The 7,795-nt window shown below is 39.0% G+C and overlaps 1 long non-coding RNA gene across 1 annotated transcript in view; it reads left to right on the forward strand.

Annotated features, from left to right (window-relative positions):
• The first annotated feature begins 2,118 nt into the window (after window positions 1-2,118).
• The window catches only part of LOC108512008 (uncharacterized), a 34,291-nt gene continuing 28,614 nt past the window's right edge, over window positions 2,119-7,795 (forward strand). Inside the window, exon 1 of the long non-coding RNA XR_001880460.1 lies at window positions 2,119-5,544. This is a non-coding gene — a long non-coding RNA (uncharacterized LOC108512008). The remainder of the gene's footprint in view (window positions 5,545-7,795) is intronic.

Below are 7,795 nucleotides of genomic sequence, written 5' to 3' on the forward strand. Positions count from 1 at the left end.
AGCAGAATGCAGTTGGTTTTGTAAAGAGGCTTGAGGAGGAGGTGATTGATTTACATGGGGCCCAGGGGACTGGTTTTACAAGGTGTGCCATTTACACATCCCACGGAAAGACTGGCCCTCCCACCCCAGTCTTTTATTATGCAGATGTGGCCTCCACCTGGCTGGTCGCCATGATGTCTGTACACGTGGTGTCCATCTGGAGGCTGCCATGACAGCTGGCACACGTGGTGATAAGAAAAAGAGGGCAGGAGATGCCACACTGAATGTACCTGGCTTCCAGGTACAGCTGACTACATTTACATATAAAAGCTTCTAGTTTGCATATCTATGCCTGACTTCTTAGGCTGCTTTCTGTTAGAGAAGAAATGGTTTAGGAGTTGCTTTTTATTGAAGGAAAACTGCACCGAGAACTTTCACCTTTTCTAGCTGCCTAAAAATAATTTCTTAATAACTCCTGTATTAATATTAACTATTGAATTTGCATACTATCCTATATAAAATCTTAAACAAAATTTTTTTTTGCGACGGAGTTTCGCTCTTGTTGCCCAGGCTGGAGTGCAATGGAGAGATTTCGGCTCACCGCAACCTCCGCCTCCCGGGTTCAAGCAATTCTCCTGCCTCAGCCTCCTGAGTAGCTGGGATTACAGGCATGCCCCACCGTGCCCAGCTAATTTTTGTATTTTTAGTAGAGACGGGGTTTCTTCATGTTGGTCAGGCTGGTCTCAAACTCCTGACCTCAGGTAATCCGTCTGCCTCGGCCTCCCAGAGTGCTGTGATTACAGGCGTGAGCCACCACACCTGGCCTAAAATGTTTTAATGAAAAAAACTTGAGTTTGTTTTCATAAGCATACTTTGTTGTTGTTGTTGTTGTTGTGACAGAGTCTTGCTCTTTCGCCCAGGCTGGAGGACAGTGATGTGATCTTGGCTCACTGCAACCTCTGCATCCTGGGTTCAAGCAATTTCTCCTGCCTCAGCCTCCAGAGTAGCTGTGACTACAGGTATGTGCCACCATGCCTGGCTAATTTTTGTATTTTTAGTAGAGACAGGGTTTCAGTATGTTGGCAAGGCTGGTCTTGAACTCCTGACCTCAGGTGATCCACCCACCTTGGCCTCCCAAAGTGCTGGGATTACAGGTGTGAGTCACTGTGTCTGGCTACATACCATTTTTAATATCAGCATTATTTCTTCCCTAGGATGACCATATGCAATTCCTGATCAAGAATTTTAAATAATACCTGTAAATTCTCAATAGTCCTTACTGATAAGAAATGTTATTCACATAAGTATGTAATAAAAAAATTTAAACAAATTTTATAGGACAATTCAATTTTAGAAGAGTTGAAATCAGTTTCAAAACTTTTGAAAACAGCTTTTCCTTTCTTTTCATGGACAAATGTCATGTTAGAATTTTTTTTTTTCCATCAGGCGATTTTTCACATATAATTAAACTTTTTCAGACCAAGCATTTAAATGCATATGCATTGTTAGAGGAATCATCCTGTAGTTAGCTTGGTGGCTACCAAAAGGGTAAATTAGCCATGAATATTAATTAGTTATGATGACAGATTTTTGGAATGCAGCCTCCAGTTCTGCCTGCCTGACTTCCTCACCCCCAGCGTTCTGGAGTGTGGGCTGTTATAACTTGGCTGTGTGGAACTGAAGCTTCTTCATCAGCTTCCTGGCTCATTGTGTGTAATGGGCAGTGGTTGCATGATGACATTGATTTTGTGGACATCCAGATGATAAAACACACCCTTGTCTGCTCTTGTCATTTTAAGACAGAACAGGAGACAGCAAATGTTACTCATCACTTCTTGTGGGCATCAATTGGGCTGCCCTCTGAGAAGCTCTAGAGAAGGCTGCTTTTTGCTAGAGGTGACCAGGTGGTGCCCTGGTAGATCCAGGTCCCAGTGTGCCACCTCCAAGATTAAAGAAAGCATTGTTTCAGGGAGCTCTGCTTATGTTTTATAAAGAGGCTAGTAATATCAGAAGTGGGATAATGGTTAAAGTCAGAAGAGAGATGATAGTTTGTCCTCTTGAAGAACCAAGAGAAATTTCGATAAAGAAAATGAGCAGGCTCATTAATTCAGAGCTTAAATTCTGAAAACTGTCTTTTTTTTTTTTTTTTCCTTTTTATCATATAAAAACAGTGCCATATTTATTTAGGCCACTGGATCATTCATCTCTGTCTTCTTTGAATACTGTCACCAAGAAACATTTTCTAGGAAAACATGAGTTTTTTCAAGCAAGGACTAAAGCCAAATTTGCTAACTTTTCTTGACAATCTATTATGGATCAGTCATCTGTGCATTTCTGTCAATCTTCTTGAATCTATTGCAATACTGTTCTTGTTAGTAGCCCATATATAATTTTAGATAGTTTTATTGGGAAATGATCCTTATAGCGTATACTTCACCTACTTAAAATGTACAATTCAATGGTGTTTCACATATTCACAGATATGTGCAATTATCACTACAGCGAACTTTAGAACATTTTTGTCACCATGGGGATTGCACAAGAAATAACAAGCAGGGGCATGGAGGCTAGGTTTTGTAGTAATGAAAGGATGAGGTAATTCTTGGTACCCATGAGAGGATGTGATTGGCTTGTTTGAATTTCATGGAGTGGCGGGGAAGTAAAACCCACTAGGTTGAGGGCTACGTGGGGTGCAGCAGGTCCAGCTGATAGGGGAACTAGCTAGGTGGAAAGTCTTTGATGTTGGTTGGGAGAACGTATCTAATAACAGCAAGGGGTCTTGTTGTTAGAACTTTGGGACTTAAATTGTCAAGGTAGCACATGAAATGTTAGACCTCACAATACGAAGCGTCCAACTTCATTCTTTTGCATGTGGCTGTCCAGTTATCCCAGAACCATTTGTTGAAAAGCCTCTTCTTTCCCTGCTGAAGAGTCTTGGCATCTTTGTTAAAAATTCGTGAATTCATCGATGCAGAGGCTAATTTCTAGACTCTCAACTCTATTCCATTCATCTTTATGTCTATCCTTGTTCCATTACAAGTCTTGATTTACATTGCTTTGAAGTATGTTTGGAAATCAGAAAGTATGAGTCCTCCTGCTTTTTTTTTTTCAGGGTTGTTTGGCTAAAGAGCCAATATTCTTTTGGAGGTCATATTAGAGTTTTATAAGTGAATTGAGATCAATGTAGAAGAACATAGCTATTGTAGACTAAGGAAGGGTTTGCTTCTGTTTAATAATTGTTCCTTTTTAAGAGTGGCAGCTTTAAAATGGAGGTACATAGAATGAGAGAGGAGAATCCTTCCATAAGACAGAATTAGCCCTGAGTGATAAGGTGATAGTAAAGTGGGAGATATCCAAATAATATAGCCTTTACATCCTTACATAGTGAACTCATTTTAACAGTTGAGAGAGTAATTAGTTCTACTCTCTAAATATTTCCAGATACAGGTAGGATTGCACTCTCCTGTACCTTGAGGTGACTTGCACTAGATAGTGATTTATGGACAGAAGTAATACTAGTCACTTCCAAACAGAAACTATGAGTCAGTGCACATTTTACCATTTGTTCTTCCTCTTACCCTGAAACATGCAAACAGGCAGATGAACTTTCCTTAGCTAGAATTCCTGAGTGAGGAGCATATAGGGCTAACTTTGCCCCCTAACTCCCACCCAAGCTTACTCATACTAGACATGTAGCATGAGTGAGAAATAGACCACTGTTGTTCTAAGACACTGGGTTTGATTGTTATCAGATTTGTTACCAAAGCATAATCAAATCTATCTGATAGAAAATTGATACCAGAAGTAGGGGACATCAAAAGCCTAAAATCTGTGGCATTGGCTTAGGGATTTGAAGATAGCCTGCAAAAAATGGCTAGTGAAGACCGGAAGGATAGCAATCCATGTATTGTGATACAATTCTTGGGGGGAAATATTACATGCAATGACTTAGAAGAAGAATCATGATCCAAATGAATTTGTAACTCTTAGGAAAGAGGTTTTAAGCAAAGTATTAGAAATGTAAGCTAGCTTCTATTGATTACATTTGGCAGGGTATTACAAGACAGAGACAAGCTCAGAAAAGAATTAGTCTACTTATAAGCAAGGATGAAAGGGAATAGAGTAAGTCCAGAAATTCAGAAATGTTCAAATCTGGACAAGACAGCTGCTTCACAATCTCAACTAGTAAATGCAAAATGACAAGGCCATTAAAATTCAACTGTATTTATGATAAGGATCAAACCAAGTGTTTGCTCATTATATCCATTGCTAAAACTCATGAATGACTTCAGGGAGCATTCAGTAAATCTTTTAAATTGAACAACATAGCTTAGCAAAAAAAGATTGAAGCAGTTATCCTCTAGTCTTGATAGGCTCATAGAATACATAATTACATTAGAGGTGGGTGTGGTATGGTGACAAGAAAGCAAAACAAAGAAATAACAAAACAAATCAAAGAAGTATGTCCAGAAATGAACGATGGCTGTGGCTATTGGCACATAGAAATAAGTGGAATCAGATAGATAAAAAGTTTGCTATGTTTGTAGTAAAGTGATACTGGTAAACCATTAGATTGGAGTTAAAAAAAAAAAAATTGTGACTGTTTGAGCCTTAAAACAATGCCATCTATGGACAGGAGAAAGCAGCTCAAACTCCAAGGAGGGTATATATTTTAATGCTCCTTCACGTGTGGCCAAAGAAACTATGAAAAAGGAAGACTCCCAGAGGGTGGAGCCAGGCACCATGAAGAAAAGTGGGAAGGGTGTTACTTTCAGGAAGTAAAATCAGAGCCTAATCAAAAATCATTTTTCATCTCATATAATGGGATCCTTATAATTTTGCCCTGTAGATTTCAGAATTGCTAAGGATCAATGTCTTCTAAAGTGTTTCATTTTTCCACCTTCTGAATGGTTATCTTGGTTATCCTGTCTTGCTTCATTATTGTATAATGTGTTTGTGGGACAAATACCTTGCTTTTTAGTTCTTAGACTTAAGACCAAGAGAAGCCACTGCCAGGGCTTTATATCAACCCCAGATGTAAGAGACTTTTGCATATGACCCAGAGATCCTGAACTCTGAGCTTGACGCCATTTTGGATTGTCTCTGTGGAGAGGTAATAAGTATATTTTGCTTCTGGAAGAATAACGAATAGGATATTTGGTGAGGTGTAGGGCATATTATGTAGTCATTATTGCTACCCAACAAATCTTCCCTGTTCACTCCTTTTTTGGTACATGGTCGGATTGCATTTCCTTGTTACTTTGCAGCTAGATGAAACAATGTATCTTGCTTTTACCAATGAAATGTGAGTTGTAATATGCCATTTCTGGTTAAAATTTTAAGAGCTAATGTGTAACTTGCTACTGTTTCTTCTTCTTGGCTTGTAACATGGAGATGGAGCCTCTTTCTGCCTGGAGCCTGGTGGGACAACAGCCCAAGCTGACCTTGATAAACCGTAGTGAGAGTATTGCTGTTATTGTAGGACAACCTAGCCTACTCTGACTGATACAACAATCTTTGGTTTGGCAGCTTCTGGAATTTTTTTGGAAAATATGAATATATAAGGTAAGTTGATCTAATATTTATTACAAGTTTAATTGCTCCTCCAGAAATGTCTAAACTCTGGTAGATAACTTAGGTAAAATTGAAGTAACATTACATTGAGCCTGTGAGTTGTAGCTTCTGAGGTATTTGCTGACCATCCTTATATCATCAATTAGTGTAAGCTTTCCCATCATTAGCTGGGTTTAGCATAAGATGGAAGATCTGATACTCAAGACCAGCCCTTGGCAAAGCACAGTGGCTCATGCCTGTAATGCCAGCAGTTTGGGAGGCCACAGTGGGAGGACAACTTGAGCCCAGGAGTTCAAGACCAGCCTGGGCAATATAGCCAGACCCTATCTCTTAAAAAAGTATGAAAAATTAGCCAGACATCATGGCATGTGCCTGTGGTCCCAACTACTTGGGATGCTGAGGTGGGAGGATCACTTAAGCCTAGGAGGTCAAGTCTGCAGTGAACCGTGATCATACCACTACACTCCAGGTAGGCAACAGAGGGAGACCCTGTCTTAAAAACAAAGACAAGGACAAACAAGGTCTGAGAACTGGAAACATTTTGCCACCTAACTTTAGAGTTAAGTGAATTAGGAACAACTGGGGCTAGCTTTACAAAACTAGATTCATTATGAAACTAGGGATAAGTTATTACCATAACTGAAAGTGAGAAAAGAGCAGCCCATGTAAAAATTGCTTTGTCTATATTATTCTAAAGTTAAATGAGTTTTAAATACAAATGTATACAGATCACATAAGTAATTTACATTGCTAAATTCTTTAGCATTTAATAGAACTAATATTTATATCTGATACTTTATATAGAACAGGAATTCTACTATACTTACTATGTAAATTAGTTCGAAAACAATTTGGTTGTTACCCTCAGCTCTAAACAGAGATGACAAATTCAAGCTGATTTTGGAAATTATTTAATCAGTAAAGACCAAATGTGTGCAAATGAAAATGGAATATCATATTGTACAAATCAACTTCAATATGAAATAATATAATTTTTACATACAATTTGACTGTCCTGTAAACATTAACAGTGCAAAGTCAGAGTCACATTTTTACATTTATATCTCACAATGGCATGATTTTCAAGGATATGTTAATATGAATTACAGAAAATGAGACTTCATGTGTAAAACTTTACCAGAATGAAAGTTGGAAGAAAAAGCCACACGTTTGTGTAATTTCCTTAAGTTAGGTTTATTACATATTTATATTTTATATGTATTTTATGTTTTTTTAAGGCTAGTCAAGTGAAGCAGTGAGAGTGGAGAAGGAACAAAGAAATCTGTAACTGGTTGTGATCAATTAGTTGTAAACACCACTTGAACCAGTCTGATTTAATTAATTTATTTATTTTGAGATGGAGTCTCACTTTGTCACCTAGACTGAAGTACAGTGGTGTGATCTTAGCTCACTGCAACCTCCGCCTCCCAGGTACAAGCGATTCTCCCGCCTCAGCCTTCAGTGTACCTGGGATTACAGGTGTGCGCCACCACGCCTGGCTAGTTTTTTTTTTATAATTTTAGTAGAGACAGGGTTTCACCATGTTGGTCAGGCTGGTCTCGAACTCCTGACCTCAGGTGATCTGCTTGCCTCGGCCTCCCAAAGTTCTGGGATTACAGGTGTGAGCCACTGCTCCCGGCCTGATTTTTTTTAAAATATATGTTTTAAAAATTTAAGTTACACATATACAAATTAAAAGCTAACATTTATATGTTCATCACTATGTGCTGGCCCTGTGCCAAGTGCTTTACTGTATTTTTTTAAACTTTATGATTGGCCTAAGATGTAGGCAGTAGCATTATTATACCAGTTTTATAATAAAAAAACAAGAACATAGACAGGTTAAATAACTGCCCGGGATTATAATGCTAATAATTGGTGAAGCTGGAATGAAGCCCTGTCTTTCTGTCTATGAAACTCATATGCTTGGTAGGGGATGGTGGCTCACGCCTGTAATGCCAGCACTTTGGGAGGCTGAGGCAGGTGGATCACTTGAGGTCAGGAGTTTGAGACCAGCCTGGTCAACATGGTGAAACCCTGTCTCTCCTAAAAAAATTACAAAAATTAGCCAGGCATGGTGGCAGGTGCCAGTAATCCCAGCTACGTGGGAGGCTGAGGCACTAGAATCCCTTGAACCTGAAAGGCAGAGGTTGCAGTGAGCCAAGATTGTGCCACTGCACTCCAGCCTGGGCAACAGAGAGACTCTAGCCTCCAAAAAAAAAAAAAAAAAAAAAACGCCATG

Source organism: Rhinopithecus bieti, unplaced genomic scaffold, assembly GCF_001698545.2.
Source record: "Rhinopithecus bieti isolate Rb0 unplaced genomic scaffold, ASM169854v2 scaffold_28090, whole genome shotgun sequence".
NCBI lineage: Eukaryota > Metazoa > Chordata > Mammalia > Primates > Cercopithecidae > Rhinopithecus > Rhinopithecus bieti.